This window comes from Chrysoperla carnea, chromosome X, assembly GCF_905475395.1.
Source record: "Chrysoperla carnea chromosome X, inChrCarn1.1, whole genome shotgun sequence".
Lineage (NCBI taxonomy): Eukaryota > Metazoa > Arthropoda > Insecta > Neuroptera > Chrysopidae > Chrysoperla > Chrysoperla carnea.
In genome coordinates, this window is record NC_058342.1 from 9,039,975 (window position 1) to 9,054,155 (window position 14,181).

A 14,181-nucleotide genomic window follows, 5' to 3' on the forward strand; every position below is an offset into this window, starting at 1 on the left:
TACCGGCGATTCCGGAGAGGGAGCCTGAGAAACGGCTACCACTCGGCTCGGGGAGGTAGTGACGAAAAATAACGATACGGGACTCATCCGAGGCCCCGTAATCGGAATGAGTACACTTTAAATCCTTTAACGAGGATCCATTGGAGGGTAGCGTTTATTAAAGTTGTTGCGGTTAAAAAGCTCGTAGTCGCATCTGTGTCCTACACTGTTGGTTCAATGCTCGCATTGTTTAACTAGCAAGTTATGTGGGACGTCTTACCGGTGGGTGGTACAGATTATATATAAAGTATATTTTAGTGTTATTATTTATTTAGCGGTGGCAGCCCCCAATTGCAATTCCGTCGCGGTGCTCTTAATTGAGTGTCGAGGTGGGCCGGTACGTTTACTTTGAACAAATTAGAGAGCTTAAGGCGGGCTCAAATTTTGCCTGAATATTGTGTGCATGGAATAATGGAATAGGACCTCGGTTCTATTTTGTTGGTTTTCGGAACTCCGAGGTAATGATTAATACGGACAGATGGGGGCTTTCGTATTGCGCCGTGAGAGTTGATATTCTTGGATCGTCGCAAGACGGACAGAAGCGAAAGCATTTGCCAAAAATGTTTTGATTGATCAAAACGAAAGTTAGAGGTTCGAAGGCGATCAGATACCGCCCTAGTTCTAACCATAAACGACTAGCTATTTGTTGAAGTTTACTTCTTTGAACTCAATAAAAGCTTCCGGGAAACCAAAGCATTTGGGCTGCGGGGGGGGAGTATGGTTGAAAAGCTGAAACTTAAAGGATTTGACGGAAGGGCACCACCAGAAGTGGAGCCTGCGGCTTAATTTGACTCAACACTGGGAAACTCACCAGGTCCAGACACAAGAAGAATTGACAGATTGAGAGCTCTTTCTTGATATTGTGGGTGGTGGTGCATGGCCGTTTTTAGTTGGTGGAGCGATTTGTCTGGTTAATTCCGATAACGAACGAGACTCTAGCCTACTAATTATGATGTAAACAATAATTCTTAATTTATATATAAAAGTTTAATTAATTAATTGTTAAAATAGTTTTATTGTATTATATCTTCTTAGAGGGATAAATGACTTTTAAGTCATATGAGAATGAGCAATAACAGGTCTGTGATGCCCTTAGATGTTCTGGGCCGCACGCGCGCTACATTGGTCAGATCAGAATGTGATACATAAGCCTTAGTCGAAAGATTTGGGTAATCATTTGAAATTCGACCATTGTTGGACCACATCGCCCGTCGCTACTACTTATTGAATGATTTAGTAAGATCTTTGGACTGGTACGCAGGAATATTTCGGATATTTCTGATATGTTGCTGGGAAATTGATCAAACTTGATCATTTAGAGGAAGCAAAAGTCGTAACAAGGTTTCCGTAGGTGAACCTGCGGAAGGATCATTATTTTGAAATATATATATAATATATATATATATATATATATATATATATATATATATATAATATATTTTTTGTATTGTTTTTAATAAAAAAAAAATCCATCAAATAATAACCTTTTAAAACAATAAGAATAATAAAAAAAATTATTAAAAAAAGGATATTTTTATGAATTAAAATAAAATAGTAAAAGAAAAAAAATAATATATATATATTTTTATTTTAATTCTTCATATCAATTTTATAATTTTTTTTATATTTATTTGTTTTAAAAACATTTTGTTTTGTATAAAATATATATAATAATAATAATATAATATATATAAAAAATCTAGCTAGCACTTTGTAAATGGATAGAATCAAACGATAGTTATTTTTATTATTCATTTACTAAAAATAACAAAAATTTTTATCTTAGCAAGTTGATATGATAAAATTCAATCATATTAGCGATTCAATATATAATGGAGACTATATAATGTTGTTGTTCGATTGAAATAAAGAATTTCAACAGGGTTAAGCAAATAATTATCTGAATATGATTTAACAGTATGATTTAACGAGTAGGACCGTAAAATATGAAAGATTTGTCATCAAAAAAAAAAAAAAAAAAAAACTTAATATTGTATTTTTTTTATAATGATTATTCGATCAGATATCAATTATGATATAGTGATGTTCATATATATTATAAATATACAAATATATATGTGAAAGATTATGACAAGAAAATATGCATTTTTCATATTTGAGGGTGTGCTGAAAACCGAAAGGAGTGAGTCCATAGGAACTAAGTTCGAATAGCGATGCCTTCAAGAGAGATATCGGTCCAGTTTGAGTTAAATTTCGCACTATATGAAAATGATTTATACTTGAAAACATAAATACTTAGTTGCTTGTATCAAAATAATTGTGTATCTGTGTTTTAAACTTATTTACAATTTTATTTTTAAATTGACAAGCTCTCGTTGATTTAATAAAATAATATAATTAATATGTGTATCAGGGGAATCATACCATATTGAAGATTATATCAACAAGCTGCTTGATATACTATTGCATACTAGTTTTGTTATACCAAACTCAGCATAACGTCAGGGGATGAGACATGAATGTTCAATATATATCATATATATAGCATATTTTTTCTTCTTCAATTTTATATGGATAGATACCTTTCAAAAAGAGGACAAAAACGATCATGATCAATAACAATTTGTTTAACAATTTGTTTAATGTGGAAAATCAATTCCTTATGTAATATAGCTCCCAAATATTATTTCCTAATACACATACAATAGTATTTATATTATGGTATATAATATTGGGTATAATAATAGAAGCTGACTTTGTAATTGCATAACAATCGTGCACACGGTGTCATTTTCATCAGAAAGATACAGGTATGAGATTTGATATGAAAATCACTAAATTATGTACATGATTTAGCGTTACATGCCCTGTATCATAATCGATTTTTCCACGATTATTATGTAAATCATATATGTAAGGATTGTAATATCAATTATTTACCTTGAGAAAATGTTGAGTAATTTAAGTACACGTGGAGTCATTTGTTACCGTAATTAAGTTCAGTATGGCTTATTACGATTTGATGAGTAAATTAATAGAAACATAATGTGATATAGTTCGTATATGTCATATGATACTTACATAATTTTTTTATGTTAATATTCTTGATTCAAATATATGTACTCCATTATTGGAATACAATAATTGATGTGAGTGTTAACGCAATTTTGCGATGAATAATCAATAAATAATATTAAAAAATTATATATTTAAATATTTTTATCTTTAATTTTTATTTATTTATTTATTTTTTATATTGATGTTAATTATATATATCATATATATACTTATATATTAATACATATCATATTAATTGATTGTATTTATTATGTGTGTTTGTGTATATTAAAAGAATCATACATAAAATGAAACTGTTATTTACATATTCCAATGTACAACGAGTAACAGTGGTTCTCGAGGTAACATCATTTCTATTTAGCATATACAGAAAACACAAAAATAAAAAAATCTAATATTAGAATTTACAAATAAATAAATTACTATTATATTTTGTAAATATAAATATAGATTTTATATTTTACGTTGTAATGTGCAAAAATTAAAAAATGATAAGATTTACAGTTGGGTGGTAAAAATATATATATATATATTATATATATTAATGATAAAAATTTTTTTATTGATAATAATTTATGATATAAATTATTTAACTCTTCTTATATAATTTTAGTAAATTATTTGATATGTCAATTTATTATATTATCATATTTACATTATTATCAAATACTATCGCTCTCTATTTTATTTCATTAACTAGTTTCATATATATGAAATATATTTATGAATTTGTTTTTAATTATTTATACATTTAAACAAAAATTATTTATGACATAACATTATATACGTCTTTTACGTTAAAAAAAAGTATAAATATAGAGGCATATATTTTTAACCCTCCAACTAAAAAGCATATATAATATTATTAATGAAATTATTATTAATTTATTTCAATAATTTCAATATATAAAAAATGTGTATATAATGAATATATATATATATATATATATATATATATATATATATATATATATATATTATGTATGTTTATAATGAATAATTTTACATACATTTATAAAAAAAAACATATTTATGTAGACATTCATTATATACACATTTTTTATATATTGAAATTATTGAAATAAATTAATAATAATTTCATTAATAATATTATATATTATAATTATTATTATTAATAATAATATTAATAAATATATGATTAATTAATTGATTATTATTATTATTTATTTAAAATCTATCTAGCACTAATATTTTTTAATATATACATTACATAATATATATATTTATTTTTAAATAATAATAATATTTATATGTATATTATTTTAATAAAAAAGATTACGCTAAACGGCGAATCACTTGGCTCGTGGGTCGATGAAGAACGTAGCAAATTGCGCGTCAACTTGTGTACTGCAGGACACATGAACATTGATATTTTGAACGCATATTGTGGTCTATGAAATAAATATTTCTAGACCATATCTGTCTGATATTATTATTAAACAAGTGAAAACAAACAATTGACTGAGTTAATTGTTGAAATACCATGTATAGGCAGTGTTGATAACTCTGTCACATTTCACATACATACATATCTGACATATTTAACTGATATTCTCATATAATGCGCAAGTGTTGATGCGCAATCGTTTGTTTTTTTTGACGTCATGTAAATAACAAAAGATATTCACTTTGATATTCCTATATTAATACATACTATAAAATTTGTACCTAATTAACGCCCTCGTGGGTAAACAGTGATGTTTACAAAAAAAATGTTTCAAACAAAAGTTGTTTATTTTTTTGTAAGGAACATTTTTACATTTAAACTTTTATTCTATCTCTAACGGTTTACAAGATGGGTACTACGGACCCATGACCCAATTGACCCATGTTGCTCATTTACGAACTTGACCTCACTTTTTACGTCCTAAGCACGCTGTAAAAATTTCAGCTTGATATCTCTTTTCGTTTTTGAGTAATCGTGACCACAGACGGACGGCCGGACGGACAACCGGAAATGGATTAATTAGGTGATTTTATGAACACCTATACCAATTTTTTTTTTGTAGCATCAATATTTTTAGGCGTTACAAACTTGGGACTAAACTTATAATACTATGTATATTTCATATATACATGGTATAAAGATCAGGCAAAGAAAAATATATTCTTTTACTTATAATAAAAATATATAAATTTTTATTAAATTAAAATGTTTTATTTTTATTTAATATGAATGTTATGTCAAGAAGAAAAAAAAACAAAAAATATTTTTTATTTTTGTCAACATTTTTAAATTACGAGAATGAATAAATAAGTTGTAATAACAACAAAACATTCTTTTATAATTTAACAAGGATTCCTTTAGTAGCGGCGAGTGAATAGGCATAAGCATAGCACTGAACCCCGTGCCTGGTAAACAGACACTTGGGGAATGTATTGTTTAGGAAGATTTTTTTAAAAATCTATTATATATATAATATATCCAAGTCCATCTTGAATGGGGCTATATACCCATAGAGGGTGCCAGGCCCGTAGTGATTATATTATTAATGATAGATAAGTCTTTCCTTAGAGTCGAGTTGCTTGATAGTGAAGCTCTAAGTGGGTGGTAAACTCCATCTAAGGCTAAATATTACCACGAGACCGATAGAGAACAAGTACCGTGAGGGAAAGTTGAAAAGCACTTTAAAGAGAGAGTTAAATAGTACGTGAAACCGTTTAGGGGTAAACCTGAGAAACTCAAAGATCGAATGATGAAACTCATTAATTAATCTTTTTTTTTTTTTTTTTTTGCAAAAAAAATTTATTAAAAAATAATAATATTATTTTTGTAAAAACATATAATTTATTATTTGTTTTTTTTAATAAAATAATATTAAAATAATAATAATTATTTGTTTAATTAAAAATAGAAATTATGCATTTTTTATCATGTAGGACGTTGCAACTCATTATACATTATTTGAATAATATTTATGTTGACTACTTGTCTTACATACTTGTGTGTATTGCATAAGTAAACAAATAAAATATATTTATAATTAATTATATGATGGTATATATTTAAAATAAATAGATTGCGTTATAAACGCGTATGTTTTTATATTTAATTACATGTATATAAATATGTTTTAATAAGCAATTTTTTTTTATATATATATATTTATATTATGTATAAAATAAATTAAAACATATAAAATCTAGATGCGACGAAATATTTTATTATATTAGATTTGGGTAATATCAGGACCCGTCTTGAAACACGGACCAAGGAGTCTAGCATGTGCGCAAGTCATTGGGAGTAAAAAAAAAATATAAAAGTAATTTTTTCATCGAAATATATATTTATATTATTTTTTTTATACCGAAACCCAAAGGCACAATAAAAGTAAATATTATTTATATAATTTTTTTTTTTTTTATAAATGATAAAAGGAGGATATATTTATATTATGTATTAAATATCGCACTCCTAGGGCGTCTTGTATTATTAAAATTTAATTTTCGAATTATATTATAATAGAGGAGCACCTAGAGCGTACACGCTGGGACCCGCAAGATGGTGAACTATGCCTGGTCAGGATGAAGTCGAAAGACTAATCGAACCATCTAATAGCTGGTTCCCTCCGAAGTTTCCCTAAGGATAGCTGGCGTTCATTATATAAGAGTTTCATCCGGTAAAGCGAATGATTAAAGGCCTTGGGGCCGAAATGACCTCAACCTATTTTCAAACTTTAAATGGGTGAGATCTCTAGCTTACTTAAAAACATTATTTTTAATAATGTGAAGCTATGAGAATATTAAATTTTTATATATGGATCAGAGTGCCAAGTGGGCCACTTTTGGTAAGCAAAACTGGCGCTGTGGGATGAACCAAACGTAGAGTAAAAGCGCAAAAATTGACGCTTATGGGATTCCATGAAAGGTGTTGATTGCTTAAGACAGCAGAACGGTGGCCATGGAAGTCGGAATCCGCTAAGGAGTGTGTAACAACTTACCTGCCGAAGCAACTAGCCCTGAAAATGGATGGCGCTGAAGCGTCATGCTTATACTCTACCGTTAGTTGGTATTTTCGATAAAAGAATTATCTTTTATCATGAAACCCTAACGAGTAGGAGGGTCGCGATGGTGTGCGCGGAAGGATTAGCCGTGAGGTTATCTGGAGCCGCTATCGGTGCAGATCTTGGTGGTAGTAGCAAGCCTCTAGTCGATAGAATAATGTAGGTAAGGGAAGTCGGCAAAATATATCCGTAACTTCGGGAGGAAACGGACGACGTCCATTCCGACTCGGAGACCCCGGCTGAAGGGAAGACCACCAAAATTCCAAGGAGGGGGACTGGGGATAAGACCCAAATGGTGACAAGCGTGCACGTTGCGAAACAGCGACTGAAAGAGTGCCAGCGGAAGATGGAAGAAAGGTGTGTTACCATCAAAGGCAATAAGGTCAAAGGAAGCGCAGAGGGAGTGCAGGCGATTATTGAGGTAGCTGCTGGTTATGAAGCACTCATCAAGGATTTGATTAGGGGGATGGAAAACAAACACGACAGATTGGTGGAGCCATTTGCTGAAAAAGTAAAACAATTACTTAAGGAGGCGGCGCCTGAACTTAAGGAGGCGGTGCCTGATAGTTACACGAAGTCGGGAGGAAGCGGCGACATTGAAACAGATGTCGCAATTCAATTAAGCAGGGCTGATAGCGGAGGAGCCTCGTGGGATTGCCCGGCGAATGTTGATTTTTGCTGTTCCCAATGATATGGCGGATGAGGTCTTGCTGGAGCAATTGCATAGCAAGAACCTTTCATATATGGGTTGTACACTACCTAGCGTGAAGGAGAAAGAAAATAATCACCAGAAGAGGAAGTCAGCCAGATGTTAAGAACGTGCTTCTAGAAATCCCTGTAGATTGGAGAGCGTTCCTGGTTGGTGGTGGACGCGTCTTTCTGGGGTGGAGATCGCTGAAGGTGCTGGAATTCAACGGAATAAGGCGGTGCTACAGATGTCACGATTATGGACATCTAATTAAGGAGTGTAAGAGGGAGGATAGTCTCTGCAACTTCTCTGGAGAAGCGGGCCACCTACAGAGGGACTGTAGTAAGCCAAAGGGACATTGCCGAGTATGCGAAAGAAGAGAACTGCCATCTTACCACCCGGCGACTTTTACTAGATGCCCGGATTATCTGTGGAGGCTCCAGAACAGGAGAGATAATATTAGAGTGGCAAGAATTAAGGTGCTGCAACTTAACTGCCAGCGATCGTATGCAGCCATGTGTGAACTAGGTGTGAGGTTGATTGATGGTGGGATTGCGGTGGCAATGCTCCAGAAACCTTACGTGCGGAACGGGAGGATTGCCGGCTTACCAGGATGGATGAGATACCACTTAAATGGCAGCGGGAAGGCCAGCATGAACGATTGGACGACGGTGAATGCAGTGTGTGTGAACATCAAAAGCATAATGGGGGAGATGAACATGGCGAGCGTCTATTGTCAGTGGGGGGGGGGGAGACATCCAGGAGGAGCAGGACTATGTAGAGGCGTTGACCAGCGTGTATAGTACGAGGCTCCTGGTGGGAGCGGATGCTAAAGCGACTTCTGACGTGTGGTACAGCAAAGGCAATTTGAGGGGCCGAGAATCGGCGGCATGACCTGCATGACCTGGTAGTGCTAAATAGGCCCTGTCGGGAGTTCACGTTCGTGGGGGGCCGCGGTGCCAGCGACATAGACGTGACGTTGTGTGGAGGCAACTGGCTAGGAGTAGATCTCAAATGGAGCGTTCAGGAGAGTGGCATAAGCGACCACAACCCCATTGTGATCGACATCGAAGGAAGGAGGACCTGCTATGAGGCGGATGTGGCCAAAAAGTGGTCTATAAAAGGTGTAGACTGGGTGTAGAATCATATCTGTTTGTCGACTTTGGACGATGCACCAAATTGTAAGAGATTGCTCTTACATCTGAAAATGGTGAAATCTAAAATACGAAATAAAACCAAAAGAACTATATTTGAGAATTTATTCCGCAATTATATGGAGTACAAACAACAGGCGTTGCTAAGGTAATGTTTGTATACAAAGCAAAGTCGTATCTATCGAATGTACATATATTCGATAGAAACGAAATTACAATGTCATTACAGCCTACAGGGCCACACCGACACAATGCAGAAGTGCGCTGGAAGGAGAAGAGCTTGCAGCTATGTCCGTAGTAGAGCTGTCTCATATGCTAGAGAGCTGGATAGGTGAAGCGCACCAGGCTCATCTGGTGATGAACGTCGGTCGGAGGAACAGGAGGCCACATTGGTGGGATCGAGATTTGCCCGGGATGAGGAATGCGCTGCGAAGAGCTCGAAAGAGGTGGCAGACCAGTAGAAGAGATGGGATGGGGGAACGTGAGCTTCATCGGGAGCAATATGGGACTGCTAGGCGCCGATACAAGGCTGCCATCTTGGATAGGAAGAGAAGGAGTTGGCGGGAGTTTGTAGGATCCGAAGTGGACACCCTGGGGCCGGGTGTACAAGGTGTGTACGGGTAGGTCGAGCCGGGGTTTTGATTCGATCCGGTCTGGGAACGAGCAAATGTATGACTGGGGGGGAGTGTGCCAGGACATTGTTGAAAGAGTTCTTTCCATATTACGGGGAGTGCACAGAACGGGAGGTCCTAGCCGACTGTGGCCTGAGGCCGGTAGTCGGAATGGAGCCAGCTGAATTGGGTTGTGTAGAACTCGAACTGACGTTGGAGAAGATGAGGAGGAACAAGGTTCCGGGTCTCGACGGTACCCGCAATGAAATGATTGAACAACTGGGAAAAGCGTGTCCAGATGTGTTGAGGCTCCTGTTTGGCAAGTGTGTCTCGGAAGGGGTTGCCACCCATATGGAAGCATGGGCTTTTGATTGTCCTTCTGAAAAGTCCGGATAAGGACAGATGTGACCCGAGGTCCTACAGACCCATTACTTTGCTGTCTGATTTGGGCAAGGTTCTCGAGCGGGTGATGGTGGGTCGTCTGGAACGAGCGATGGTGGGCCAGTGGAATGACTCCCAATATGGTTTTAGAGAAGGGAGGAACATTGAGGATGTCTGGAGCGGGTTACATACATCAGTGGGTCGAGCGGAAGCGTGATGTGTAGTTGGAGTTTTCGTTGACTTCCGTAACGCGTTCGGGTGCCTTGACTGGGGATATTTTATGGAGCGTCTCATACACTTTGGCATACCCGATGTTGTGTCACCAGGTGTCGAGTATTATTTCGATTATTTGCTACCATATGTAGTGTGGTAATTGATTGTAATTAAAGTTGGTTAGGTTTGCTAAGTGTGGTTTTGATTTACACTTAAATGAATAATCTTACAACAGCGCCACTAGTGATCTATAATTGATTATTATAAATGAATATTAATCACTAGCTTATTGGTCGTACATTTAGATGTCGCCCCTGGTGGGATCATTTCACTTTAGCAGCAATTTTAAGTTTGAGAATAGATTTGAATATATTTATTTTTGATATTTATTGTGGGTGGAAATTAGTGGAAATCTATTCTGGGCCCATTTTTTGAGTGACACAACATTATGCGAAACTTGATACTTATAATAATAGAATTGAGAAATTTTATAAAACACGTTTATTTTTCGACTTGAAGTTGGTTGTTACGAACCTTGATTGACTTCACTTGATAATAAAAAAAATGGACGACAGTGTTTGTGTCAAATCGCAATCGGATGCGATAACTATGTGAAATGAAATCAATCCACAATGGAAATTCTGAATTTTAGAATAATTATAGATTTCCTTTTATTTTCTATAATGGGGATTATTACCCTTTTGGAGGTAATACAATTGAAATTCTGAAATTTAGAATATTTATAGATTTCATTTTATTTTCAATGAAGGGGATTATTATCCTTTTGGAGATACCGCCTTTTGAATCGGAATCCAAATATTCTTGTTCCAAAATTCAATTAGTTAGTAAGAAGACAATTCATAATTGAATCTGAATTTTATAGAATAGTTAAAGATTACCTTTTATTTTCAATTATGTGGATATTTATCTTTTTGAGATACCGCCATTTGAATCAGTAATCCAATTACTCTAATATTCTAAATTATTAACACAACATAATCTTTGTAAATTTATCATTTTATTAAATTTTTAGATATACATGTTCGTGACCACGTTTTGGGCCATTAATTTTGAAAACAATTTTATTAAATTAATACATGCTTGATTTAAACAATTATTAGTTGTAAGATGAATACAACAATTATCGATTTAGATGTTGATCGAACGAATTTCGATAAAAGAAGAGACTGTTTTAATGCTCTTCTCCATTGACATCCCCTCGGCTATGTCCTTCAGTCATGCGCAGGTAAAATTTTAAATTTTGTTATATGAACAATGTTATGTAACATAACACCGAAGGAGAGGTTAGATTCTGTTAGGACTACTTTTCTGGAAGGTATGTTTGCTGCAGGGGGGTCTTTGAAGAGATCCGGGTGCGACTTGCTAGGGGGTGCCCACAGGGATCGGTGGCTGGGCCGATCATGTGAAACCTAGCAATGAATACGCTATTGGACGACCTGGAGGATCAGGGGGTTGGACTGTTGCATATGCCGATGACCTGCTAGTCCGGTTGGAGGGAGTGTCGTGGACACATGTGGAGGTTGAAGTCACGGGAGTTATGAGATCAGTGCTGGAATGAGGACAAGCAGCTGGAGTTGAGTCTTCATGGCAGAAAACAGTAGCGATGGTCTTGAAAGTACATAAGAAGCCGGACCGTAACTATAGCTTCGATCTCGGGGCGCTGGGGAGAGGTAGAATCAAAATGTTCGAGGATACCAGATACCTTGGGATTAATATAAGACCCCGAGTCAATATGAGGTACCACATAAGAGAGCTGAGACCGAAGATAACTAAGTTGATGAATTCCTTCAGGGGAATCCTGCGAAGGGAGTGGGGGATAAAGATAAGTGCGGTCAAGCAGATCATTAATTAAGCGACAGCGCTATATGGAGTTGGAATATGGGGAGAGTACACAAGACATCAGTGTAATCTGCGTGCCCTGAACAGTGCACAAAGGGCAGTTCTACTTGGCGCTTTGCCGTTATGTAGAACGTGTCCACGGAGGCGATGCAGGTGATCGCTGGCAGTATCCCTTGGGACATAGAGGCACTAACGAGATCGGGATTTCGTAAGGTTAAAGACGGTCGACCAATGGAGGCATGGGACCTTCTCACTAACGAGGAAGTGGAGGAATTAGGAGAGGAAAGAGCCGAGAAAAGATTTAAAGAACACGCAATGGATATGTGGCAGGAAAGGTGCAGCAGGAGTAGTAAGGGAAGACAAACTTATGACTTTATCCCGGACGTCAGAGATTGAGCGGGAAAGGAGTGGAATTTTAGCATGTGGGGAGGGTTCGTCATCACTGGGCACGGTAGTTTCAACGGGAACTTATTTAGTAGGGGATTGAAGGAGGACCCTCAGTGTCCCTGCGGACATGAATGGTAGGACGCGCTGCACTTCCTCTGTAGCTGTGGAATGTACGAGAGATTCAGGAATCTGGGGGGGATGGGAGTGAAGGTGATTAGTGCCAATGAGTGGGATGTGAGCTCGGTGCTGCGCACAACGGCGTCACGTAGGGAGTTCACGAAATTTGTTAGGAAGGCCGCATTGATTAGAAAGAGAGTGGTTATTGGCGGTGCCGATAGACCGAACGCTAGAGAGTGAGATGAAAGAATGACGAGATCGCCATTTTATTTTATTTATTTATTTATTTGTTTATTTATTTTGCTTTATTTTACTTTGTTTATTTTATTTCTGTTTACTACTATTTATTTATTTACTTATTATTCAATTTTATTTTGGTTATTCGTTTGGTTCATTTATTTGTCTATTTTATTTATTTTATCTTGTTTTATTTTATTTTATTATTTCGTTTCTATGATTTTAGATTATATTCTCCTGAGGTGAGGACCACCCGCAGGAGGTGGCGTGCCCTGAGGTTGGTCCCGGTGTCGGGCTTGATGCCGTACTACACCCCTCTCGCAGAGTAATAATAATAATAATAATAATAATAATAATAAAATTTATTTGTTTAAAGATTTTACAACCTTTTACAAAGAATTCCTAGACATTAAACAACAAAAAAAAAAAAAAAAACACAAAAATATATGTAAGTACAACAAGAAAAAATCAAACTCAAAAGAACAGAAAAAATAAAAATTCTAGAAATAATCAAAATGATTGGAAAAAAAATTAGCTATAAAAGTATACAATCATATTAATTCATAATGGAAAAAAAAATATAAATTCTAAACCTAGAATGACAAATTTCTTCATTCATTCAAAAGAAAAGACCTTATCATGAGAATTGTTTGTAGAAAATAAAAAACTTTTTTTATATGTGAAATAGTTTCACCGTATAACAAACCTTCCAAGTCCCAAGTCGTAGAATTGAGTTTGTAAAGTTTCATGAACATTTAAATTGCAAAGAGTGCATGTGGCAGCCAAATTTATAACATAACTGATTTTACTGAAAACAACACGCAAAATTTGTTTGTTCGAGGTACGGAGTTGTGCAAATACTCGAATAAAAGACAGAGGACAGTCAAAAGTTAAATAGTTCTGATATCCATCTGTGGCTATAAGATCCCTAAATAACGGGTTATATGTTGACAAGGCCACCCTTTCAATGTCTTGTTTCGCGTAGTATCTTTGAAATTTCTCAAGAGTGGTTCTTATTCTTGATTGCAAAATGAAATCGCTATTTAGAATGTCTACTGAGTCAATTAATTCGAGTAGGTTTTTAAATTGAGAGACCCAATTTAACTTAATCGGGACGGTTTCGGAAGTATTGGTTAAGTTTAGAAGCCTTTTGTAGCATAACTTTGGATATCGCTCGTCGTCCATGCGCAAAATTCTTTTCAACCAAAAAAGAGCTGATTTGATTGCTTTAAGAGACAAAGGTGATATGCCTGTTTCAAGACGTACTACATGGTTTGGTGTATTCCTTGGCAGCTGAAGAAGTTGCTTAAAAAACCCCACTTGGACGGATTCAATTAGGGATAGATACCGAAGACTCCATACTGGGGCACAATAGAGTAGAGAATTTAATACGCATGATTGGTAAAGCTGTATTCGAGAGTCCCAAGAAA

At 35.2% G+C, this 14,181-nt stretch overlaps 1 pseudogene; it reads left to right on the forward strand.

The window, feature by feature from the left end:
* Positions 1-4,375: 4,375 nt before the first annotated feature.
* On the forward strand, positions 4,376-4,532 carry LOC123303150 (annotated as a pseudogene).
* The last annotated feature ends 9,649 nt before the right edge of the window (positions 4,533-14,181 follow it).